This window comes from Mauremys mutica, chromosome 11 (genome assembly GCF_020497125.1).
Source record: "Mauremys mutica isolate MM-2020 ecotype Southern chromosome 11, ASM2049712v1, whole genome shotgun sequence".
Lineage (NCBI taxonomy): Eukaryota > Metazoa > Chordata > Testudines > Geoemydidae > Mauremys > Mauremys mutica.
This window is the reverse complement of record NC_059082.1, coordinates 51,720,543-51,748,045: the sequence shown is the minus strand read 5'-3', so window position 1 is coordinate 51,748,045 and position 27,503 is coordinate 51,720,543. Positions and strand designations below refer to the sequence as shown.

General features: G+C 49.8%; 1 protein-coding gene across 3 annotated transcripts in view; it reads right to left on the bottom strand.

Annotated features, from left to right (window-relative positions):
- The window catches only part of SBK1 (SH3 domain binding kinase 1), a 79,621-nt gene that overhangs the window by 29,732 nt on the left and 22,386 nt on the right, over positions 1–27,503 (bottom strand). Inside the window, exon 1 of one of the 3 annotated variants that reach the window (XM_044980974.1) lies at positions 17,983–18,536. The exons of the other annotated variants lie outside the window; for them this stretch is intronic. The gene's annotated coding sequence lies outside the window, so the exon portion shown is untranslated. Of the gene's footprint in view, positions 1–17,982; positions 18,537–27,503 lie in introns of those variants that run through there. 3 annotated transcript variants of the gene reach the window in all.

Below are 27,503 nucleotides of genomic sequence, written 5' to 3'. Positions count from 1 at the left end.
AGGATCCCTGCTGATCACTCTTTAAAGTTTTGTCTGAAACTCTGCCTCAGTTACCCCATCTGGAATAAGGGAACAACACATGAAATTTGTCAAGACCTGGAATATCTCTCGATGAAAAGTCCTATTTAAGTGCAAGTAATAGCATTAGAATTGGGATCCAGACACAAAGTGGTTCTTTTTGGACTGTCTTCCAAGGGCCCAGGGGAAAAAATAATTTGCCAACTACAGGTGGCCTTTAAATGGTTTTCAAACATGTCTATATTGTAGACTGCTTGAGAGGGCCTCTCACATACACATCCCTTCCCAGATCGCTCGCCACTCATTCCCTGCAGCAACTGTGCGCTGTTTGGTTACACGAAGAAGTCATGGAAAGGCATTATTACAGATACAGGATCCAAATCAGCTTGCTTTAATTCAGTAGCTGGGGCCACATGGTTTCCGCCTGTCTGCTGTTTAATTTTAAAAAGTTTCTAGCCTTTACAGTTGTGAGGCGTGTTCTAAATATAAACATGAGGCAGTGGTGTTATGCCGGGTTTGCAGAGAGCATCACAGCCCCAGCTGCTGCTGCTCAGAGTTTTCCCAAGCAGCAGCAAATGAAACTTGGGAGACTCTGGCTGCTTTCACTGATGCAGTACAGAGCTCTGTGGTAGCAGTGGAAATGAACAGCATGGGAAAGCTAGAAGCCCTGGCTTTGCATTTGTTAGTACCAAATCTTTTCCCACAAGCCCCTTTCATCTCTCTCTGCCATTCTGTGGTCTTGAATCAGTCTTCTTGTGTGTTAGAAAACACAAACTCTCCTTTGAAAATTGTCCATAGGACTCCCCGCAACCTCTAGTCAGCAGCAGCTCCAGAGGGTCACTAGTGCTTCCTAATCTGCTAAGGGGGATTCACATGAGGAATGGTGGGAAGAACAATAATAACTCACCCATGTGGATCCACCCCCCTTGCCCACCTTCCACATTTTGTAAGTCTCCAGTTAAGTATTCATAAACAGATGGAGTGAACTAAGACACAAATGAGGCCTTTTGTTCTCCAGACCCAGAGTGAGGGAGGATGAGAAAGCACAAGGCCGCAACCAGGGCAGGGTGAGCGGGGCAGCCACCCAGGCTGCAAAGCCGCAGGGGCGGAAAAATGACAACCAAAAAAAACAGGTCTCTGTGTGAGACCCAAACAAACACCGGGGCAGGTGCCCGGCCCAACGGGCCACCAGTGACCCCACAGCAGCCCCAGCCCTGCAAGCCTTGGGGAGGCACAGAATTCCCCCCGCCCCCAGTCCTATTGGCCTGGCTGTAGCTGCCCCCACAAACCCAGAAGTAAAACTACGCCTATGGCTGCCAAAGGACAAATCAAGACTCCTGCCACCTCCTGCACAGGCCACTCTCTGCCTTGTCTTGCCCTGTTTGTGCTCATCTGTGCCCTGACACTTGATACCTGTCTGGGGCTGACCTACTTCTGTCCAGCACCAGGTGCACCTCTGTCACCTGCTGCATTATTGTCAGTGCACTGTATTCATCTCACCCCCTCCCGACGCCCTGGGAAAGAGGGCTGCGAGGAAGGCTATTGGGATACTTAACAGGATTTAGGAGCCTGCTCCTGGGCAGCAAGGCCACCTACCCCCACACAGGCTCAGATCCCCAATAGCTCAGAGGCACAGGCTGAGAGTTATCCCTTCCACAGAGATGGCCTGGACTCCCTAATAGGCTTTTCCATTTCAGGGGACAGCAGCTTGGCTCCCACAGAAGGTGCTGGTGTGAAGGATGAGGCAGTGGGTTAGAGACAGACATTAAACCCCAATGCTTCCCCTGCATTCAGAGGCAACAGGTTTTTAACCTCTAGGTGCAGCAGTATTTGAGCTCTGCCAGTAAGTAATTGGCAACTCGTTAACAGCCCTGGAGACTCTGTGACAAAAGCTCCCACCAGAACACCAGCATGGAGGGGCGGAGCGTCTGTTTGTCAATTACAGGGTGGGAAACCTCAGCACCAATCAAAAAATTACAGGCCAGGAAACAACCTGATTATTAAATGGAGTCGAAGTCAATGGGTTCAGAGCTGGATCTAACATGAGCAGAGCAGGCAGATGCTAATGGAAACATCTCAGTGAGGCTTGGCTGTATGAGAGTGGCACTGCCCAGTCCCTCGCCAGGTGACCTTGGGCCAGGGGAAATAAATCAACCACCACATTGCCTGAGCTCTTCGGCCCTCACTCAATCCAGTCAGAAAATTGGGTAAAAGGCAGCAACCTGACGGCTTAAACCAGACGCTGTGTCTGGGGTGAGAGCTCCCTGGGGAAGGGAATGAAAGGAAAAAACACCTGCCTTGGAAACCTGCTACAGACGGTGTGAATTACAGCTTGTGCCATGGGAGAGGGCAGAAACTGGGCCAGAGCCCTAGCAGGTGTGAACTGCTGCAGCTCCATTGGGTCAACAGAGGGTGGGTTACACAAGGATCGGGCCCATTCTGTTTAACATCTGCGGAGTTTTGGTTTCATCACTGAACTCTCACCTCACGGTCTGTCTCTGTTATACCCACTTATTAGGTGCCTATCCCCAAAGCAATAACAATAATGAAATACTCTGATTCTCACGCACCTTCCTCCTGGGGATCTCAAAGCACTTTAGCAATGTCCCTGATTGCATCTTCTGGGAGAGAGCATTATCTCCCAGTACACATGGAGAAAACTGAGATACAGAGAGCAGAAGTGATGGGCTCAATGCCACACAGTGAGCCAGGAATAGAACCCAGAGGTCTCAGTTCCTTGTCCCATGCTTTGGCCTCCTCCTTCTTTCTCTCTGGTGAAATTATTTTATAGGTAGGCTATTGCTCTCCGCTGATCACATGATGAAGAGATCTACCATGTCCACTGTCTACCTAGGCCTAGCTAGGAGACTCCAGATCATGCAACACAATCCCTTGTCACCCCACCCAAAGCCAGGGAAACTTCAGCTAGAAACAGACCATTGGCCCAAGGGATAGCAGCAGCTGTATCAGGGGCCAGCCTGACCAAAGACGGACACTCTTGTGCCGGCTCCAGGGGGTCCGCAGCCCCAGGCAAAGCTCTACTCCCACAGCCTCCCACTTCTGAGCCTTCTGCTGCCAGCAGCCCCTGCCTCCATGCTAGAGCTACTGCTGAAGACCTGGGCTCTGATGGCCCATCAGCAGGTGCAAGTTCTAGAGCACCGCACGTGTCCGCTGGGGGAGCTGATGGCAGAAGTGCCATCGCTAACCACAGCGGCTGGGGACAGAGGAGGGAAATGAGGCTCCATCTGCACCAGCACCCCTTTGCTCCCACCGCCCTCTGTTGCCATCACTGGTGGAGCTGCAGTGGTGGGAGTCCTAGTGGACAGAGCTCTGGATGGCGGCTGGTGTTTTAGGCACTGTGTTGTGTAGCCTTGCCTTGAGCAGGGCTGCTGCCTCGAGCCCTGTTTAGACAACACTCCCACCCCTAGAGCTGAATGGCAAACGGACCCTAGTTTGGACACAGCCATGGGAGAGTGAGGGGTCCCTGAGATCAATGGGCCCTGGAGCACCTACTGCTCTATGAAGAGCCACCAGAATCTCTGGCTAGTCCATAGTCCTGGACGCTGGTGTAATGAGCTGTGTCCCTGGTTACACTGCCTGTAGGTGAGGCCCTGTTGACCAGACCCCACAGCAGAACCCCAGAGTTCCTCAGCATCATTAAACTGGTTTGCTGGCTCTTGTGATGTTTGCAGATGGCCCTGTGGGCTAGGGTCACTAACCCCTTGTAAAAGGCAGCAGGGACCAGTGCACCTGTGATTCATCATCTGTCCCCTAATTGGGCTTAAAAGATCTCATCTAGGCATCCAGAAGTGAGACAGACAGGCAGAGAGAGCGTCAGGAGAGAGCTGCCTGAGAACAGAGGAGGGAGTATAGAAAGTTGCCTGCAGGAAAGCTCTGAAGGTGAGCAGTAAGTGACAGCTGTCGGGGATGAGTTCTGTGGAAAACTAGAGCCAGGTGCCTAACTCCCCTTGGCTTTCAGTGGGGAAGTGCCACACCTCTCCAGGGCACTTTTGAAATTGTCCCCCATAGGTTTGTATTTAAATGCAAGTGGCGATGATGGCACCGTTCTGGGGCCTGGGCAGTGGAATAGTGGCAGAGGTGGGCAGCTCCATTCTCTACTCACTGAAGTGTCTGGGTAGCTTCCAAGTGGCCAGGCCTCGTGCTGGCCCTTTGCACAGGGTGAATTTCACTCCTTGTGGGGGATCTAAACAAAGCACCTGCCTGTTTAAGACCAGCTGTGCATCAGGCTGCTCCATGACCATGGCTTGGATAGAAGCTTTCCTCCATCAGCCTGACCCCCAGAGGTGCTGGTTTGCAGCCCCACCTGGTGGATCTGAAAGGCAGTGGATTATGTAAAGCGATCCACCCCCCTTAGCAAACCTGAGATAGGAGCATACAAGCCTCATGCACCCTCCTAGAGCTGCCCCACCACTGAGGTGCTAATTACTCACGGGCAGGGCATCTGCTTGTAGTGACTGACCTGAACCCAGTCCAGCAAAAGCTGGGAACCTACAAGATATTTCCTGCACAACTTCAGATCCCACTGGGACAGGGAAGGGAGTGCATAGCCTAGCCTAGGTGGTTGGACACTAGATTAGGACTCTGCAGACGTGAGTTCTAGTCCCAGTTTGATCCCTGACCCACTGCATGATCTGAAGCAAGTTGCTTTGCTCCTCTGTTTTGTCTATTTAGGGCTGTGTCTCATGCTGGGGTTGGACAGCTCCTAGTGCTCAGAGCCCAGTAACAGAAATAACAACAGGCAAAGCAGGCAGCCCTTCCAGCTTCCCAGCTGTGCTTCCCCACCCGGAGCTGTCTGCACATTTCCCTTCGCTTCCTGCTGAAACGAGAAAGACCGAGGGCAGTTTATCACACAGCTCATCTCCCAGAGCACGAGTCCTTGTTCTGTAGGGTAGCAGGGCTGTGTAAATCAGTATTTAATTTGGGTGTCTGTGTGAGCTGAGAGTGTTCAGGAAAGCTGCCAGAGCAACACCCTGGAGTGTCTGGAGAAGTCTCTCTCAACACGTGCAGGGCATGCTTCACACAACACCAGCATCTGCCAGTGCCTCAGTCCTGACCTAGAGGGACCAGAGGTTGGAGGATGACCCCTTCTCATCCCATTAGCCACAGCATTCTTGGGCTCCTTTAAAGCTGCTCAGCAGTACCAATGCCTGCATGTTGGTTTTAGTTATGGAGCTGCTTGTCTATATGGAACAGGACTGGAACCGGTGAAGTTAGACCATAGAGAGATTAGACAAAGAGACCAGATTAGATTCCAGATTTCGGTCTTGGTTGGAACCAAGAACTGCACAAAGGAAACAATAAGGAAAAAATATAACCCATGTCAAACCTTCAAACAGATTCAGTTATCTGGGCAGGGACTGTCTGTCTGTTCTGTGTTCGTACAGCACCTAGCACAATGGGGATCGCAGGCCCCTGAAACTCCTGGGTTCCATCACAATATACATAATCAATATATGTTTGTATTACAGAAGCTCCTAGAGGTCTGAGATGCGATCAGGGCTCCACGGCACTAGACACCAGACAAACAAATAACAAGGGATGGTTCCTGAGCCAAAGATCTTGCAGTTTAAACCGACAAGAGAAACAAATGATGGAAGGGGGACCAGGCAAAGTGATCTACCCAAAGCTACCCTGTAGATCTGAGGCACAAGTGGGATTAGAACTCAGCTCTCCTGAATCTAATTCCAATCACCCTGCCTCAGTTTAGCTTTGTTTGATCCAAATCAGTTAATCCACCATTAATGTTTAAAGATGGGTGAAAACTGGATATTCCACTTTGTGGGAAATACCACTACAGTTGACGCTTATTTGCAGCAACACTTTGTAAGTGCAACCAACACTTACAAGTAACATTTCCCCCAGGAACACTTTCCCCTAGATGACTTGTCGACACTCCCCATAACAGCAACAGTCGCATATGGGAAACATAAAAAGAATGAGGAGTACTTGTGGCACCTTAGAGACTAACAAATTTATTTGGGCATAAGCTTTTGTGGGCTAAAGCCCACTTCATCGGATGCATGCAGTGGAAAATACAGTAGGAAGATATATCTAGAGAGAGAGATACACACACACAGAGAATATGAAAAAATGGCTGTTGCCATACCAACTCTAAGGAGAATAATCATTTAAGCTGGACTATTAGCAGCAGGAGAAAAAAAAAACTTTTGTAGTGATAATCAGGATGGCCCATTTCAAACAGTTGACAAGAAGGTGCGAGTAACAGTAGGGGGAAAATTAGCATGGGGAAATAGTTTTTACTCTGTGTAATAACCCATCCACTTCCAGTCCTTATTCAAGCCTAATTTAATGGTGTCCAGTTTGCAAATTAATTCCAGTTCTGTAGTTTCTCGTTGGAGTCTGTTTTTGAAGTTTTTCTGTTGAAGATTTGTGACTTTTAGGTCTGTAATTGAGTGATCAGGGAGATTAAAGTGTTCTCCAACTGGTTTTTGACTGTTATGATTCTTGACGTCTGATTTGTGTCCATTTATTCTTTTGCGTAGAGACTGTCCGGTTTGGCCAATGTACATGGCAGAGGGGCATTGCTGGCACATGATGGCATACATCATATTAGCAGATGTGCAGGTGAACAAGCCTCTGCCATACTATCAGATATATATACACCTCTACCTTGATAGAACGCTGTCCTCGGGAGCCAAAAAATATCTTACCATATTATAGGTGAAAACGCGTTATATTGAACTTGCTTTGATCCACCGGAGTGCGCAGCCCCGCCCCCCTGGAGCACTGCTTTACAATGTTATATCCAAATTCATGTTATATCAGGTTGCGTTATATCGAGGTAGAGGTGTATATATATTCCTAGTGTATTTTCCACTGCACGCATCTGATGAAGTGGGCTTTAGCCCACAAAAGCTTATGCCCAAATAAACTTGTTAGTCTCTAAGGTGCCCAAGTACTCCTTGTTCTTTTTGCTGATACAAACTAACACGGCTGCTACTCTGAAATATGGGAAATACAGTAGACCAGTGGTCCCCAACCTTTTTGGCTGGCGGGCATTTCGGCAGCGACGCCTCTCGATGACGTCACTTGTCGACGGCAAGCGGCGTCAGCGAGAGACGTCGCTGCCGAAATTCGGGAGCGACGCCTCTCAATGACATCACTTGTCGGCGACAAGCATCGTCATCGAGAGGCGTCCCCAGGCCAGGACGTGGGCGCATTAAGATGCCCCCGTGGGCGCCATGGCACCCGCAGGCACCGCATTGGGGACCCCTGCAGTAGACCCTCATTAGTAGCAACATATCTGTGCCCTTTTGCTATGTTCCTCCTAAGTGACTGTTGCTGTTATGGGGAGTGTCGACAATTCATCTAGGGAAAGTGTTCCTGGGGGAAATGTTCCTTGTAAATATATATATTTAAGTTCCAAAACAACATACCCCAAAAATTCAAAAATTTCCTGCAAAACAAAATTTTGGAAAAAAAACCAATTATTTCAGGTTGAGCAACACATTTCATTCCAATTTCAACTTTTAAAAATCTTTTTATATTAAAACCCCCCCTGATTTTGTTTTGTAACAAAAAAACAAAAAACAAAAAACGTCATGTTCCAAAAAAGGATGGAACAGGAGTTTTGATATTATCAAAATGCTTTGTTTTGTTTTCTAAACAACATTTCACTGAAATTAATACAGTTTTCTAAATGCTTCGATTTCAAACCAAAAAACACATATTTTGGTCAAAAAACTATTTTGATGAAAAATTTCCAACCAGCTCTATTAATTTTTCCATGTAAATACTAGTTACATTCATATTCTTACTGCTGGATATTCTTGGGCTCTTTTCTGTCTTAAGGGGCAGTCAGTAGCTAAGTAGGTTTGTACATGGATAATTGACTTAGCCCTCCACAAAGATGGGTCCCGTCCCCGTCCCCCCCCACACACACACACACACAAATAAATAATTATACTTTGCACTTCCCTAGCAAATTCCATCGGACAGCTCATTACACATATTCATTATTTCAATCTCACAACAGCTAGGTTAAATTTTGCAGACGGGGAAACTGAGGCCCAGAGTGGCAAAGTCATTCACAAAAGTCACAAGTTGAAACAGAAGCAGAGCCCAGGAGTCCTGCTGTGCCACTCCATTTGTTAAACCACATCCCCTCCTTCCTTCCTTTTCAGCAGCAACCTTCACTATAGGTCACCTCAGCATATCTGTTCTTTGTATAATGATCTGTGTTTTTCTTTCGTCCTCTTTTTTCCATGGATGCAGCTATAACCTTTAGTGTTGATTGCTTTGTTAAAAAAACAACACATAAATTACAATGTGGGGGAAGAAAGGGACTATATGCATATGTCAGGGAGGCAGTGTGGTGTGTGACTAGAGTCCTGGGACTGCTGACCTGCTGTTTGACTTTGGGCAAGTCACATCACTTCTGTGCCTCTATATCCCCCTCCTGCTCTTGTCCTTGTCTATTTAGACTGCAAGCTCATTGGGGCAAGAACTGTCCCTCCATAAGGCCTTGTCTACACGTAGTGACATGTAGGGTACATGGAGCTATGCTCTGCAGTGAAAGGCAGGCTGAGTCCACACTCACTGTTATGGGTACACATGGCAGCGAAAGGCTCCAGCAGCGGGGAGCTGCCGGAGCCTTTCCCCACTGCTGGAGTCTTTCACTATAGCAGGGAGAGGCTGAGACAGTGGGGCGCTGCGTAGCTAAAACTAGTAGTGTAGACATGGGAAGCATTGCATGGGCATGCAGAGAGCCATGTGGGGTATATATCCTTGGCTTCAGGCAAGCAGGGCCTCTTCTTAACTCGCCTAAGCCATGCCTCACCCTCCACACTGCTCTTTACACACCCGTGCTAGCTGGGTTTGCAGAGTATGTACTCTACATGCCGCTGAAAGCAGAGCCGTAGCCTAAACGTTTGTACAGCAGTTGACACGACAGGCCCCCGATCTCAGTGCAGACCTCGAGGCAATATTGTAATACAGACAATAATAATCTGGTAATCTGCAAAAATTACAGGACAGCAATTCCTGGAGGGAATTAAGGCACAGATTCAGCACACTATGTCCTGCCACCAAACCCCCGAGCCTGTCCCTCTTTGTCCCTAAATCCTTGTCCAATGGACATGTTGATCTCAACCTTCCAGCCCCATCTCCATGCTGACAGATTCCTGGGGACAAAGTCTCAGCTGCTGTAATCTGTCACAATTTGGTGGGAGTTAATGGAGCTCCACCAGTTTAAACCAGCAGGATATTTGGCCCTTGGTTTCTCACTGACTCCCTACCATGATGGTCTCTCTGAGGCCACCAGCAAGCCTGATTTCAAAGATCCTGCTCTAACCCATCCCTGGGTAGGCCACACCAGCTGTCTCTTGTACAGATCCGGCCCCTTACCTGAGCACCTCACGATTTTTAAATGTATTTATGCTCACAGCACCCCTCTGAGGAGGGAAGTGCCATCATTTTATAGATAATCTCTCTGTGACTCAGCTGCTAAGTGTCCTCCCAAAGGTCACACAGGAAGTCTGTGGCAGAGCAGGGTATTTAACCCACATGCCTTGAGTTCCAGGCTAGCTTCCTGGCCACTGGATCTGGGTTCAATTCCTGCTAATGGATTATGGGATCTCTACCTGTCATTTGCCAATACCATTTTCTACACTGCTTCTTCTGGTAACTCAGAATCAGCATAAGTAATTTCCAATAAGGCTTTTGTACCATAGGATTCATCCCAAAAGCAAAAATTAACAGCCACATAATAGACCCTCACAGATTAGAATGTGTGCAGTGTAAACAGTCATAAGCATAAATATTGCAGTATAGCCCCTGGAAAACATAGGCATTCAGTGGATATTGTACTTAATTAACTGATTAGGAGCATAGGAGAAAAAAACCCTTCAGTTCATAATTATGGTATCATGAAAGCCCGGTCAGTAAGATGTCATGGATACTAATGGTCAGGTTGGCTGGCCATGAGCAGTACAGCGGGCAGCAGAGTAACTCACAGGACAGGTCATGTTATATAGATAACATGACTAGACTGTATCTCAGCGGAGATTCGATATTTGTACACGGGCCGATTCATAGGAATTGCCACACTGAGGCAGACAAATGGTCCATATCACTAATATCAGGTAACTCAGAGGATGGTATAACCATCACTGCCCAAAGAGACCATCTACAGACGCAATATACCATAGGACAATATTTCTTCCTGACCCAAGCTGATGTCATGAGGCATTTGGATTGAGAGTCCTCATAACCAGTGTCACAAACTTTGCTATTCTTATTCTATCTGTCTTGGCGCATATACAGTTCCTGTCACTATATCCGAGCAGCTCAAAAGATTTATCCTCAAAAAACCCCTGGGAGGTACGGAAGTATTATGCCCATTTTACAACAAAATATTAAGTGACTTGACTAAGGTCACACAGGAAGCATGTGGCAGAGCCAGGAATGGAAATCAGATTGCTTGACTGGCTATCCAGTGACTGAGTCTCATTCCAAGACCATCTTCCTCACCCTGTATAAAGGTCTAATCATGCCTTAATCTTTCTAGCCTGTTTACATCAGTGATATCCTGTAGCAGGAAGTTCCACAACTTCCCCTCAAAAAGCAGCTCTCTTCATCCATTTTAAGTACGCTGCCTTTTAATTTCCAGTGACCTTTTGTTCTCGTGTGATGATGAACTAGGAGCACGCACGTGGCACTCACTAGACAAAACTAAATCTGAATGCGACGCTGTTCAAGGTAATGATGTTATAACATTTTCTGCATCATTCTCCATCCCCTTCCTATCTCACGCTAACATCTAATCCACTCCATTTTCATGGCTGCTGCACATTGAGCAGGCACCTTCATTGTGTTATCCACAATGATGCCTAGATAATTCTCTGTAGAAGTTACAACCAATTCAGATCCTCAAGGAGTGGACGAGTAGTTTCAATGATCCCTTGACAGGAATATCAGGTTGCCTGTGATAACAGGGCACTGTCCTATGTTCCTTCCAATGGGCACAACTTTGGCATTTTTCTATGCTGAATTTCATATCACCTGATTTTTCCAGATTCTTCTGGAGAGCCTGCCTCATAATGCCTCTGAACTAAGTTAAACCATATAGGGCCTGATTCAGTTCATACACCGCTGTAAATCTGGTGTGACTCCTTTGTAGTTAATGCAATTACACTGGTGTATGTGAGCTCTCAGTCCTGCTCTCTGTGTTGGGAGCAAATTTTTCCACTTTGGAACCCAGCCCCCGTTTCTAGGTTAATAAATATATCGGATACGGGTCCTGGTACAGACCCTTAGGGCATCCATATGTAATGTTTCCCTCCAATGAGATCTCTTCATGTCTCATGTCAGCTTTTAATCAGCAACAGGACTTCACCATTCTCCCCATGGTTATCAGGGATCTTGAATAGCATCTTATGAGGCTCTTCCCCAGAAGCTTTTGGAAAGAGAAAATAACTGATCTCCACCATTTCTGCTCTACCCACTAGTTTGATCATTCAGTGCTAACAGGTGAGACAAACACCTTTCTTCTTATGGAAGCCATCCCTAAACTATTACCCTCATTTCAATGCTTTGCAATTCTCTCTTCCATAGCTTTTCTCTACTGTTTTCCCTGGCCTATTATTTCCAAGCACACCCTTAGTATGGCACCTTTTTATAGAGATGACACAGCATTGGCTGCCTTCCAGTCCTCCGGCTTCTCAGCACTTTTTAATGATAAATTACGAATCTTTGTTACTAGCTCAGTTCTCCATTCTTTAGCACACTCTGAAGAGTGACTTCCAGTGCTGGTGATTTATGGGAACGCAATCATTTAGTCTTCTTTCAACCCCACCACCCCCAATTCTTCCATCTTCTCTGGCAATGTCTCACTTTCACCACCCTTGAAGAGTATTCCCATGATAGGTATTCGCCCATTATCTTCTGTGATGGAGCATCAGGGTAGCTGACCTCTTCTTTACTTGCACTGATGACCAGGACACCTCACCAGAACTCTTCTGATGTAGAGGCTGACTACCAAATGTGTATTCTTGTGACCTGCATCATGGGTTTGGGTCTCCTACTCTTATCACCTCGAGCAGTCTCTGTGGCGTGGATCCTTAGGCTATAGCCCTGCTCCCTGTGTATAGTTCATCAGAGCATCTCGCTAATCGTTCCCTACCCACCACAGAAATGCCTGTGGTGTTGAGATCTTACCCCAATCCCAGCCTTTCCAGCTCACCCAGGTATGTCTCAAACATCCCAGCTGATCTGCAGCTGATAGTAGCTGTGATTTGTAACAGGACAGCCCATTTTGCCGAAACTCTTGTTATACCTTATTGGATTATTCCTCCTTGTCCTCGCCCTACCCTTCCCGCAGGGCAATCCTAGCCCATTCTACTGGATACATACTGCCGTGGAACTTGTATCTCTGATGTCCCCAGCTGATGATGTCCATTGTCTGACTAGAGAGCTTCTCTATACCTGCCAGCTCCCCCCCTTCCCCCACCCTCTTGCGCCCAATTTAAACAGCCTCCAAAACTCTTCTTTGCTGTCATTGCCAGCAGTGATTAAGAGCCCTCCTTTCCCCACAACCTAATAAACTCGGTCCCTCCCCTGAGCCACAAACTGTGGCTCTTCTATCCTCCTGTATGTGGGACTAGAAGAATCTCAGCGCACAAAGTCCCTAACCTCAGCCTTGTTTCTAAGTATCTACAGGCAGATCCCAGGTGCCATGTCCTATTAGTGCCTGCCACTAGTGCTGCCATTTACCATGCCCACCAATGCCCCAAGTCTCTGTAAGAGACTTTACACAGCTCATGAGATCCAACATCCCTCCTCCAATCACCCCGCACCCAGCTCTCTCTGCACCTGGTAAAAGCAACATCCATCCAATGCACCAACTCTCTCTCTTTCGCCCAGAGAGATTTGCTCAGTCTAGGACAGGGGTCGGCAACCTATGGCATGCATGCCAAAGATGGCACACGAGACAATTTTTAACGGCGCGCTGCTGCCTGCCGGAGTCCCGAGGAGACACAGCCAGTGAGGGGCAGAGCACGCGCCCCCCAAGAGAGGAGACACCTCAGCGGCCTGCCCATGGGCTCCCGCATCCCCTTACCCGGCGAGGAGACCTGCCCGGGGGTGCGGAGGGGCCCGCTCACCTGGGCCGCTTTGGTATAGGTGGCCATGGTGGATTGGCAGCGCGCCGGGGGAGCAGGTTCGCTGCAGGACCCAGTCCCGACTCCCGGCAACAGGAGGCGGGGGCAGTGGAGGTGGGAGAGGTCAGCGGCGGTAGCAGCAGCGCCGGCTGCTGAGCGTCCCCAGGAGGAGGCATCCAACCGTGGCCAGGGACCTGTACCTGCTGTTCCTGAGTTGGGAGGAGCGGAGAGCCCCACGGCCGGGCGGCACTGAGTGCGTAGCAGGTGCGGGCGAGCGGGAATCGGTGGTGGGCAGAGAGCCCTGGGCGAGGAGCTCGCATACCTCCGGAGCGGCTCCTCCAGACACAGCCAGAGGGGACTCTCTTGCTGGGGTGCGCTAGTTGCGCTCGTGCAATGCGCCGCGGGGCCCCGAGTGGGTGAGCCGGCTGGGGGCCACAGGAGTGGGGGGGGCCTCTGCCCTGTCCCCCCCACACACACACACCCAGCCCTCTGCCCTGACCCCCCACACACACACACCCAGCCCTCTGCCCTGAGCCCTGACCCCCACCCCACACACACACCCAGCCCTCTGCCCTGAGCCCTAACCCCCCCCCCACACACACACCCAGCCCTCTGCCCTGAGCCCTGACCCCCCTCATACGCACCCAGCCCTCTGCTTGACTCCTTCACACCCCCCCCACGACCCCAGCCCTGACTCTGGCACCCCCCCACATACCCAGCCCCCCCCCGCCCTGATACCTGCACCCCCTCACATGCCCCCAGCCCTGACTCTTGCACCCCCTCACATATCCATCCCCCCCACCCCCCATGAACCCCCCACATCCTGACTCTTGCACCCCCCACATCCCCACCCTGAGCACCAAATGGGAGCTCTTGCACACACACCCCACACATTCCCACCTGCACCCCTCACACCAGATGGGAGCTGCCCAGGTAAGTGCCCCACACCCAAACCTCCTGCCCCAACCCTGAGCCCCCTCCCTCATTCTAGCTCCTGGCCAGACCCTTCACTCCCTGCCCTGTGCTCGGTCCACTCCCACCCTCAGCTCAGTGCAGAGAGAGGAAGAGAATGGGCCAGAACCAGGGAGAAGGTAGGTACCAACTGTATGTGGGCAGGGCCGGGACCCCAGACCGGCAGCGGGCTGAGCGGGTCTGGCAGCCGGGATCCCAGCTGGCAGGAGCCAGCGGATGGAACCCTGAGTGGCAGTGGGCTGAGCGGTGGTCTGGGGTCCTAGCCACTGGCCCCGCATGGCCCGCTGCTGGTCTGGGATTCTGGCTGCCGGACCCTTGCCAGCCGGGGTCCTGGCCACCCAGGCCCGGCTCAGCCCGCTGCTGGCCTAGGTGAAAGAACCCCAGACCAGCAGCAGCCTGAGCGGGCCGGCAGCGTAAGATCAACATTTTAATTTAATTTTAAAAGAAGCTTCTTAAACATTTTGAAAAACCTTGTTTATTTTACAATACAATAGTTTAGTTATATAATATATAAACTTATAGAGAGAGACCTAAAAAACATTAAAATGTATTACCGGCACACGAAACCTTAAATTAGAGTGAATAAATGAAGACTCGGCACACCATTTATGAAAAGTTGCCGACCCCTGGTCTAGAAGGAATTATTATCCTGCTCAGCCTATGCCAGATGGTGGCTCCCTGGAGGGATAGCTCAGTAGTTTGAGCATTAAACCCAGGGTTGTGAGTTCAATCCTTGAGGGGGCCACTTAGGGATCTGGGGCAAAAATTGGTCCTGCTAGTGAAGGCAGGGGGCTGGACTCGATGACCTTTCAAGGTCCCTTCCAGTTCTAGGAGATTGGTATATCTCCAATTATTACCTTTTATCTCTTCATGCTTCTTTGATCTCCCTTCCATCCCAACACTGCCTTCAACTGAAGGTAATTGGCAGGCCCATTCCAGCAGGTCTCTAGATGCCATGAACCAGATTCTCAGCTAGTACAGCAATCAGAACAAAAGCCTTATGCCAATTTATAGCAGCTGAGGATCCAGCCCCATATAGGCACATCATGCACCCTGCTGTCCATCTGGTAGGTCAGCAACCCTGGCCTCTGAGCACCTTGAGTTGCTTCTACCCTCTGCAGACACAATTTGGCCACATGGTGAGTAGGTGGTCAATGGGTATTCAACTGGGTCACGCTCACCCTTCCTAAAGCAGAGCTGATTCTTGAGCTAGACTCTAGCTCAATGACAGGTTCTTTCCACTGCATCCTGCTAAGAATGAAGATAAAAAACAAAACCCAATCAGCTCTCACCTTTCCTGCTACGCCCCTCTGTTTGTCCAGTTCAGGTGGGCAGCTCACCCCTTCACTGCCTGCCACTTGGACTGCCACTACCTAGCTTCCGATCTCGCCACTGGAGATGGCCTCTTGCTCCTCTTTCTCTTTTTATTTTTCCTGCCTTTTCTAGCCCAATCCATCAGCTCCATCCCAGCAATCAATTTCGTCAAGTCAACAGAGTCACCTCTATTCACAGTCCTCAACCAATCACTCCAGAGCAAAATCACTCTCCTGTCCTCAGGAGCCATTACAGCCATGCTCTCCCTCGCGGCTCCACTGCACAGTGACTATTCAAAAGGCACATTTGGAAAACTAAAGCCCACTAAACTCTTCACCAGTCCTTACCCCTGGATTTCCATTGCCACTCAGGCTCCAACTCCTTTCAAGCATGACTCACTCTGTTTCCATCTCTGGTTCAGAGTTTCTATAAGCTACCAACAGGAACTGATCCCTGCTGAGATCATTTGGTTCCTTGACAATACAGCACAATCAAGCAACTGGGCTCTAGTCCCCTCCCAAGCCGGGATGCCATCCCTAGGGTACAGGCAAAGCTGAATGACAAGCAGCACACTCAGGCCGGAAGAGAAGACTCCAGCAACAGCAGGACCATCAGGCAGAAATGAAAATAAATGGCCACGCACGTCACAGCCACACCAGCTGCGTTCCCTGTCTCACCAGCTACCCCAAGCAACTGAATAGCTGGGCCACCTGGAAAGGCTGAGCCCAAGAACCGAGTGAGAGGAAACCAAGAACTATCTAGCTCTACGACACATGTCCCAGGAGGTGATCACCCTGCCATGCTTAAAGAAGGTGCTGGGAGGCCCAAAGGGCAGGTGAGTCACGCCCCCCCACACACCCCCCCCCTCCCTTTAAGGCCAATGACATCAGGAGATGTCACCAGGACAAGATATTATCTCCTCAGCTCACAAGGACCGCTGTTAAATGGCTCCATTAACTAGTATGTACAGCATGTTGTTTGCCAGGAGAAAACAGCCCTGGCCAGTTCTCAAGGTGTGTAATGATGGAGATATTGCTCTGCACCTATGGAGGGAGGGGATATGCCACCTTCTGAAAATCGGCACTCCTCCCTCAAGAGAGATTGCCAGCTCGGCACTTTGACTTACCTACCTGGGGGTGGAGGACAGGCCATCTTTGGGACAGTGTTTCCAATAGCAAAAGATTCTTCCAGGAGGGTTTCACAGCACAAACATTGGAGCACTTTGGCATTGGAGCACTTCTGGAAGCATTAGAAAGCCTCAGAGGAGGCAGTGCATGATATATGGGGACTTCCGAATATAATCCCTCCTCCTGCTCTTCACACACACACACACCCATACCGCCTAAAGCCAAGCCCTGAAATCCATGCAGCAATCTGACAGAAAGTTTCAGCAATTCACAGAAGGGAGGTAAACAAGGGATCAAATAAGTAGCCCTAGGCAGCGCTGAAGATTCCCTCCTAGAACAGCAGTGAGGATTTAAGGCAACAAGGGGAGGTACGGGGGGAATTGTACCTAAAAACTGGCTACAAGGACCCTAAACTCACAGGAGAAGTACAGGTGGCAAAGAGGAAAGCTGCTGTGGGAGACAGGTGTGCATAATATGTAGGATCTTGACACTGCTGGGAACTTGTCACCTCAAACACCGGCCCCTGGATACACAGGTACTAACAGATTACAGTGAGTGGATGGAAGAGACCAATTCAAACGCTGAGGTTGTGCCAGCTCTGGGAGAGCTCAGGGGTGGAGGGACAATAGAATTTGCTCCTGGTGCTGCTACCAGCTCACTGACATCCTAAACGGCCAGACAGAACCACAGCCCGAACCAAGCCATACCCGATGCTGCTCTGTATTTACTCCAGTACCCATTACAGGGCAGGGGGAGGGACACCTGAGGTGAAGGGGGGAAAATCAGGATTAGGCGGGATCGACATCCATTGATAAAAGGAGAGGCTGGATCCCTGTTTCACCGCCACTCCCCACCATGTCAATTTCCATGCCAGTAGTGGGGGGGGGCGGTTTCCAGAGCAGGACAATCAGGGGGGAGGCTTCGCGCCGTCCCCATGCAAAGCCCCGATCTAGCGCATTTAGGGCGTGCAGGCAGAGCCCTTATGGATGGCTGGCCTGGGGCTGGTGCCGCCGAGCGCAGGCAGCCCCCCCGCCCCCCGGGAGCGATTGAGGGGGGGAGGGGGGACTAGGCTTTGCACACAGGAGAGACACAAAGGAAAGGGCCCTTCAGACGAACAACAGGGGGCTGGAGCGAGCTGCGGAAGGGGAGCCCAACCCTCCCTGCACCTGCCTCCGCCCGGAGCATCCGCCTGCAGCTGCACAATGGGGGACAGACAGACCGCCCGGGGGGGGGGGTGTCTCCAGCCTCCCAGCGACCTCCTTATCCTAGCAGGGCCCTGCCCGGGCTGGGGGCTCCCGGCGGCCCGGAGGGAGGGGCTGCCGCTGCATTGTCCGGCTGGGCGCCACCTGGACCCGCACCCACGCCGCGAAGGGGAGATCTGGTCCCCAGGGTGGCTCGGAGCGCGGCCTTACCTGGGTGGGGGCTGGGGCGAGCCCCCGGCTCCCTCACACACGTTCGCCTTCCCTTCTCCTCGCCCGCCGACGATCGGCCCTGCGTGCCCGGGCGGGGCTCGCTCCCTGTGCCCCTGGGGGGCCCCCGGACGGGGCTCGGTCTCCGCCTCGCCTGGCTTCGCTGGGGGGCTGGGACATGCCCCCTCCGCCGCTCGCCTGGCTCCGCTAGGGGGGTCTGGTCCTCATGGCCCCGGGCACGGGGCTGCCGCCGGGTCGGGTCCGGAGCGCGGGCCGGGCCGGGGATGGAGGGAGCGGCTCAGGCGCGGCAAGCGCCCCGGGTTGCTACAGCTGCCGGCGCCGGGCGGGGTCCTCGCTGGTCCCCGGACAGCAGCAGCCGCGCAGCCCGGCCGCCGCCGCCTCTCCGCTCCATCGCGGCGCCCCCCGGCCCCTGGGGGGACGGTCTCTGAGCCGCCTCGCCCCTGGGATCCCTGTGCGCCCCAGCTGCACCGCCAGCTCCCCGCTTTGTCCTGGCTCGGGGCGTGTGTGTCTGGGGACGTCCCCCCGCCCCGTCTCTGCCGGGAGAGCTCAGCCACTGGCCTCCTTCCTCGCCGCGCCCAGGCTCCGCCCCCGGCGGGCCGAGCCCGCCGGGTCCTAGCGCTCCTGCGCCGTCGCCTTCCTCTCACCTCGCCCGTCCGAGGATGTAGGTCACACACGCCTGGATCGGCTGCCAAAGGCCCGGGCTCGCCTCGGCTCACGGGCGGGGTTAAGCGGGGGGCGGCTGGGTTTGTTTTGGCTGGAGCGGTGTCACGCTCTTGTAGGACTCAAGAGCAAGGGTGAGATGAGCTTCGCTGTCTCTGCAGGAGACACCCGTTGGTGGGCGCAGTGTCGCCCAGCTTCTCTGTTCCTGGACAGATGCAGTGAGCCACAACCACAGCTGCGAATGGCCAGCAGGAGGCGCAGCTCAGGCAGTGCAATCCCCTGCTCAAAGGAGATGGGGGGCAGAACTCAAGTTATTTGGGGGTGCCAGTTATTCAGAAAGAGAGGGATAGCTCAGTGGTTTGAGCATTAGCCTGCTAAACCTACTGTTGTGAGCTCAATCCTTGAGGGGGCCATTTAGGGATCTGGGGCAAAAATCAGGATTGGTCCTGCTTTGAGCAGCAGGGGGGGGTTGGACTAGATGACCACCTGAGGTCCCTTCCAACCATGATATTCTATGAAAAAAAAAGTGGAAACAAGAAGGGATTGCTATGGAGAAGTACAAAAGAACAGCACAAGCACCCGGGGACAAAATCAGAAAGACTAAGGCCCCAAATGAGTTACAGCTGGCAAGGGACAAAAAGGGCAATAAGAAGAGGTTCTTTAACTACATTAGGAGCCAGAGAAAGACTGAGGACAGAGTAGGTCCTGCACTTAGTATGGAAGGAGAACTGATGACTTTAAGAAGGCTGAGGTGTTTAATGTTTACTTTGCTTTAGTTTTCACTAAAAAGGTTTATGGTGACCAGATACTCAAAACAATATTCATAAGGGACAAGGAATGCAGGCCAAAATAGGGAAAGAACAGTTTAAAAATATTTAGATAAGTTAGATGTATTCAAGTCAGCAGGGCCTGATGAAATTCATCCTAGGGCAGAGGTGAAAGTGGGCCAATACGGGCCGGTACAACGGTACCATAAGAAGTGGCCGTTCCGGCCTGTACACAGCCCACGTTAAAGCACTTTAACGTCACTGCCCCTTTTGTCCCCAATATTTTAAGTGTCTCATGTTGACGTGGCTGACATAGTCAATTTAATTTTTGTGTTTTTTTTAAATATTTCATCTAACTATTTTAGTTAAAAACTATTTTAACAAAAACAAACCTGATTTTAAAAAACTTGAATGTTCAACTACATTCAAAAATTCATATGCTTGTTTTGTTAAAATATTATGTGTTTGCTGTTGAAGAAAAAATCCAGAATACATAGTTGTTGTTTTAGTTAAATAAAACCATTTAAATGTCTGTCTGGTGATGTTCTCCTCCTAATACAGCATGGCAAGAAAATCCTCCAAGTATTAATGATTAACCTGTTGAACTGGAGATAGTTCACCTCCCAATGACTTCATAAATATCTGCTTCAATTACCTTTGGTAAATGAAACAACCAAACAATCTTTCATTTTCTTATATAGCTGTAAAACTAATCTGAAAAGTTTTCAAAATAAATCACTTTTAAAATGTATATTATGTACCTTCTAAAAATGAAACCTACAGCTATCTCTGAGTTGTGAAGAATATATTAAGGTTATACCAACCAACAAGAATGCACTTTTATATAGAAATCCATGATTAAATCAAGTCTTCCTGACTAGTGATTTAAATCATGATTTAAATCAATTTGATTTAAAGCAAATCCACCCTGATCACATAGCTGCAAAATGGGGAATAACCAGCTAGACAATAGTACTGCTGGAAAGGATCTGGGTGATATAGTGTATCACAAATTGGATATGAGTCAACAATGTGATGCAGTTGCAAAAACGGCTAATATTCTGCAATGTATTAACAGAAGTGTTCTATGTAAGACACGGGAGGTAATTGTCATGCTCTGCTCAGCTCTGGTGAGGTCTCAGCTGCAGCACTGTGTCCAGTTCTGGGCACCACACTTGAAGAAACTCAATACATTGGAGAAAGTCCAGAAGAGAGCAACAAAAATGATAACAAGGTTTATTAAACCTGACCTGTAAGGGAAGGTTGAATACCTGGGCATGTTTAGTCTTCATAAAAGACAACTGAGGGGGGACCTAATAATAATCTTCACATCTGCTAAGGGCTATTATGAAGAGACCAGTGATCAATTGTTCTCCATGTCCACTGAAGGCAGGACAAGAAGCAAAGCAGCCAGAGAGATGTAGGTTAGATATTAGAAAAAACTTTCTAGCCATAAGGGGAGTTAAGCTTTGGAATAGGCTTCCAAGGGAGGTTGTGGAATCCCTGTCATTGGTGTTTTTTAAGAACAGGCTCGACAAACACCTGTCAGGGATGGTCTAGGGTTACTCAGTCCTGCCTCAGTGCAGAGGGTTGGACTTGATGACCTCTTGAGGTCCCTTCCAACCCTACATTTCTATGATTCAAGTTCCTTAATCATGAGGCCCTCCTTTCTCTTCCTACAGTCTCCTGCCTCAGTCACCAAATATCTTCCAACTTCTGCAACAAAGGAACAGGAGTCTTACAGATTGCAGCCTCCTACACTACCTAGTTCTGATCCATTCACAGTCCATTCTGTGCTCTGAATGAGGCAGGGGGCCTGTGGAAAAAATAGTATCTGATCATGTCCTTAAAGACTTTAGCATAATGCATACACACAAGGGGCACAGTATTAAGGTTGCACAGACTACCTTAATTATCACATTTCCTAATTTTTGAGTGCTTGACTTTGCCACCTTACTTGTGACTATTCAATATAGTTTTATGTGTGTAATTTCTTAGGTTTTTAAAAAAGCAAACTGAACAAATTCCATCATGTAAAATGATGCTGACACCCCCATATGGTTCATCACATGGTCACTTTTAGATCCACCAAACAGACCTCTGCCAGTTCAGCTATAGGCGTAATCTGCAGCAGTAATAGATTGTCATCCTTTATATGGATCTGCACTAAAAGGGGGAAGAGAGACACACTTTGCATGGGGACCATTGAGAGCACAGGAAAGACAGTTTCCCAGTTCTGGTGCCACAGCATTCCCCAGCACCTGGGAGCAGCAACTGCAGGGAGAGACCTACTCAACAGCTGCATCCCTGGGCTGGAGCATGCTCAATGCAGATGAACTCTTCAGAGAGTCTGACAAGTCTCTACATAGCATGTGCAAAGAGAGATTTTTTCGAAAAAGGTTTATAATTTGCCCAAATTTGGGCAGATTTTTGCAGGGATGGCAAAAAGGTGACCCACCTTCTCAAGCTTCTCAATCAAAGAGCTAAAAGATCTTTTTAACATAGCAAAACAACACCTTTCCCCTAATTTTGTTCTTAGAAATGACTGGAACATTTTAGCTGAACCTTGAAAAGAAAATTCATCTTGAGGCAGACACCCAGCATGGAAAATTTCAGTCCAAACAGCTGAAGTTTGGTAACGTTTTCAAACAGCCGACAAGAAGGTCTTTTATAAGGGCAATCTTAACTAGAGGTGGTAGTACAAGCTCTGCCTATAAATGTAGATAACAATTAGATGAAAGACAGTTAGATAGTCCTTCCTGAGCAAGCCCTAGACAAGTCCTCTCTTTCCTTTTGTCTCCTTCCCACCCTACCATTCTTGGAATGACTGACAGATCTGGTCAAACTATTCATTACAAATAATGGGCCAGCTCCTCAACCAGTTTAAACTGGCACTGCTCTGATGTCAGTCAAGCTGCATGGATTTCCCCCAACTGAGAACATGGCACTGGATCTGTTACAAATGCAGACCTGTGTTTGGTTTGCAACTCATTTGAAAGCTCACTCTTTGTAAGTATTAGCTGAAAAATTTGGACCAATCGTTTTCACGCCATGCGTTGTCCACAAATGATTCATTCTATTCATTATTCACATTCTGTGGTTGGTCTCTCTTAGGGGGGTATATAAACCCCACATCCCCTGAGAAGGCCTGAGAGCTCTATTAGCTGCACCTTGTTACACCTGGAGGGTGTGTCAGGCTCAGGGAGGAGTTAAAAGGAAGGAGCTGAGAGTGGTGGGGTGGTGGAGACCCAGGAGTGAGGTGGCCTGGAGTGCTTTCTCTATGGGAAGGACCTGTCTGAAGCCAGCTGGAGGAAGAACTGTGGGGAAATGTACAGGAGTAGTGTTAGCTGCTGTGATGGGCCTTGAACAAGTAGTGAGGTTCCAGGGAGGGATCCTTGTGGGTTAGCATTCAGTAGAAGAGTCAAGAACTGGGAGGAACTGGGAGGAACGTGAGATGGATGAAAGGCTCAAGTCTGAGATGGGTCGAAGTTGCTTAGTTTGTATTTTGTCTGGTCTGGGGGTTTTGCGAGGGACCTGGTAGCCAGCATCCTGGAAAAAGCTTGGGACTGACAAGGAGCCCTGGAGGGGTTGAAGATGTTGTGCTGATTGCCATTATTTTGGGACACAGATAATGGGATGGAACCACAGTGTGACCTGCTGGAAGACAAGCTCACTGCTGAAGTCCTGGGGATGAGAGCAAGGCAGAATTGCTGAAACACCATGTCACAGGGGATGCTGCAGGATGGTGAGTTGATGACAGCCCCTAATGTGCATGGTGTTGTTTCCTTCCCCAATTGGATGATTGAAATGGTTTAAGCACTTCGCCACAGGAGTGTTGGGAACATCACTGGTGTTAAAATCCGCTGACGTGTTCAGGCTTTGGGAACATTTTTTGTGACCTCCGCCTGTTATCCAAATTCCAGTGAATAATGAAACGGATGGCTCCCAGCGCATGTATTGTGCAAATCATGGTTCCTTTGTCATTCTCATTGCCTGGCCCTTCAGCCATTTCCTAGCCAAAACATTCACTGTTCCACGCACTGTTGCAAGGCCTGCGATGTCCATAGACATTCCTGAATTAAGGGAAGCAGCCTGACTAGGGGAGGAGGAGGACCCTGCTGGAGAAGGGGAGGAGGGAGTTTCTCTTTACCTCCCCGTAACTCCACCCTGGGGTCATGTGCTTTCCCATGCTGGGACCTGCTCCTGCACCCAAAGCCTACAGGAGATCTCTCCCTCAGCTCTAATCTGAGTCTGGTTTAGTGCACAGAGCAGTTAGGTTTTTTATGAGTGACTTTAAACCAAGAGGCTGAATCAAGATCTGACACTTCTCTTTAATTTATTGCCAAGCGCTGCTATATGACACCAAGGGTCGGTCTGCACTAGGCAAAAGAGGCGCTGCCAAACAACCATTTCTTGGATGACTCGGCGCTTTCAGCACTTGGGCATCCCCATGCAGTGCTTGTGCTGGGATGAGGCTTCTAGCCCAGGCCCATGTGAACTAAGAGCTGCAATCGTTTGGCCCCCATGTAGCTGAGAAGTCAGGAGCCTCATGATTTCTCTGGGTCAGTCAGTCCCCTTCAATCCATCCCACTGTGCAGTCCCCTGCTCCAAGCCACACTGATGGGCATCTGTTGTTGTTATTTCTATGGCAGTCGCATCTGATCAAGGGCCCTGTTGTGCTAGGTGCTATATAAACACTTAGCCAGAGATCACCCCGGCCCTGAGGAGCTCACAATTGACATGGACAACGGAAATGTCACAGATGGCAGAGATATTATACCGCTTGCCCATGGTCACACAGAGAGTCTGTGGCAGAGCCAGGGACCGAACCCACATCTCATGCCCATGCCTCTTCCTCAGCCTCAGGACCATCCCAGTCAAAGTGAGTGTGAGCAATGCCACAACCCCATCCCCCCTGGAGCACACACAGACAGGCTGCCACACCTGGGCTAAGAGCAGCTGGTTGTTTTGACTATGAGTGACTCTAGGCCCAGCGGTTGTACCATTGGGATCTTAGGGGGACATAGGGATTGGGACTGTGACCCAAATTTCTGCCCACACCACTGGAAGCTGGTTCCAACCACTGGAAACTGGTTCCAACCAAACCAAGATTACCCTCCATTGCTGCAGAGCCTGTGCCTAGCTCGGATACCAATGCAATTCATACATAGGATAAAACACATCTAATTTGTGTCTTGACTCCAAATCCTGACACCTCTGATTTCCATGGCCTGACTCCATAGGCGAAGGGTATCGCAGGCCAGGGGAGGCTGAGCCTCCCAAAACTGCCACCCGTAGCCCCGTCCCCACCCACACTCCAACCCGAGGTCCCCTCCTGCTTCCAGCCACTTCCTCCGTGGCCCCAGCCCAGGCAGGCTGCTCCTCTTCCCCAAAGTAGGCTGGGGCTAGGGCTGGCTGGCCTGTGGCCCAGGACTTGGGGAGTGGAGGCCAGTGCTGGGGCCCCCTGGGGCTGGGGCAGGGGGAGCTGGCAGCTGCGGTGGGGGGCTCAGGACTCTGGCAGGAGAGGGAGATGGAAGGGGCAGGGGAAAGGGGGAGGGGAGGGTCCTCGGGCAGAAGGGGCAGGGCTGGGGACTAGCCTCCCCAAACAGGCGGTTCATGTGCCAACCATGCCTGAAGAGCGGAATCATACATCAGGCAAATGACTAGGCACCTTAAACGGAAGCAGAGACAAATGCAAACACCTGCTTCACCCTGCTTGTTTCTGTTCCTCTGTAGAGACAGGCAAAATTGCAAGGCAGCTTGGCATTGAAGACATTCTCTGCACTTAAATATACACAAGATAAGGGCTTGTAAAACCACACTAGCCTTCCTTATGCTCTCCATGCTCGGATCCTGCCTGAGGGAGCTACTAACGCAATTTGAAGCAAAAAGACCCCCCCACACACACTAAACCACCTTCCATAGAATCATACAATCATAGAAGATTAGGGTTGGAAGAGACCTCAGGAGGTCATCTAGTCCAACCCCCTGCTCAAAGCAGGACCAACACCAACTAAATCATCCCAGTCAGGACTTTGTCAAGCCGGGCCTTAAAAACCTCTAAGGAAGGAGATTCCACCACCTCCCTATGTAACCCATTCCAGTTCTTCACCACCCTCCTAGTGAAATAGTGTTTCCTAATATCCAACCTAGACCTCCCACACTGTAACTTGAGACCATTGCTTCTTGTTCTGTCATCTGCCACCATTGAGAACAGCTTAGCTCCATCCTCTTTGGAACCCCTCTTCAGGTAGTTGAAGGCTGCTATTAAAGCCCCCTTCACTCTTCTGCAGACTAAACAAGCGCAGTTCCCTCAGCCTCACCTCATAAGTCATGTGCTCCAGCCCACTGATCATTTTTGTTGCCCTCCGCTGGACTCTCTCCAATTTGTCCACATCCTTTCTGTAGTGGAAGGCCCAAAACTGGACACAATACTCCAGATGTGGCCTCGCCAGTGCCGAATAGAGGGAAATCATCACTTCCCTCGATCTGCTGGCAGTGCTCCTACTAATACAGCCCAATATGCTGTTGGCCTGCTTGGCAACAAGGGCACACTGCTGACTCATATCCAGCTTCTCGTCCACTGTAATCCCCAGGTCCTTTTCTGCAGAACTGCTGCTTAGCCAGTTGGTCCCCAGCCTGTAGCGGTGCATGGGATTCTTCCTTCCTAAGTGCAGGACTCTGCACTTGTCCTTGTTGAACCTCATCAGATTTCTTTTGGCCCAGTCCTCCAATTTGTCTAGGTCACTCTGGACCCTATCTCTACCCTCCAGCATATCTACCTCTCCCCCCAGCTTAGTTTCATCCTCAAACTTGCTGAGGGTGCAATTTATCACATCATCCAGATCATTAATAAAGACATTGAACAAAACCGGCCCCAAGACCAATCCCAGGGGCACTCCCCTTGATACCAGCTGCCAACTAGACATGGAGCCATTGATCACTACCCATTGAGCCCGACAATCTAGCCAGCTTTCTATCCACCTTATAGTTCATTCATCCAATCCACACTATTTTAACTTGCTTGCAAGAATACTGTGGGAGACCATATCAAAAGCTTTGCTAAAGTCAAGATATATCACGTTCACTGCTTTCCCCATATCCACAGAGCCAGTTATGTCATCATAGAAGGCAATCAGGTTGGTCAGGCGTGACTTGCCCTTGGTGAATCCATGTTGACTGTTCCTGATCACCTTCCTCTCCTCCAAGTGCTTCAAAATGGTTTCCTTGAGGACCTGCTCTTAATCACAAGACAATAAATGTTCTGCTGATAACCAACCTCTCAGGTCCCCACCCAGCCACTGATTTGAATCAAGATCATCCTGTCTGCTACTTGGAAGGAAAACAATAAAGTTCTGAGAGCAAATTGAAAGATCAAATCATTTTAGACCCAGCACAGAGACATGCCAGACCCCCTAGGTAGGAGGGAAGAGGTCCACTTTTTTTTTTTAGCCACATCTGTATAATTGTTCCCCCATTCTGTGCTGCCATAAGCCTCCTCCTCTGGTGTGTTTCAAGGGGTGGCTATGATTGGTTCACCAGATGTTTAGCTGTTTCTAGATCAGAAAGTGTTTAGCTGTTTCTAATTCAGGTCTGAGTAGCTGCGTATACAAGCATGCTGGAAAAGGAGCTAGCCTTGAGGTGAAGGTACTAGAATGGCCCTCAGGAAATCCAGATTTCATTTCCTGCTCTGCCCAGGCTTCTTGTGTGACCTCGGGCAAGTTGTGATTCTCTGTGCCTTATCTCTACTCAGCCCGCGAGCTCCCCAGGGCCTGCAGAGATCTTTACTAGGCATGTACAGCATGGAGTACTAAGAGGCTTTGATCTTGGTTCATGTGATATTGGTCACAACAAGGATAAGATCAGAGTAATTATAGCCAAAAACTCCTCTCCACAGAGGTCAGGAAAGCATCTTTCCCCTGCACAGAGGATGGTGAATAAAGCCAAGCATGCACCTAGCCAGCTGCCCAGTGATCCTGCATCTACCAGACTAATAGTTTGATCTAAGATAGTGAATCCTCTGCACCTGCATCTCCAGCCCTCCTGGTGTCACTCCGGCTGGCTAACCCCCATGCT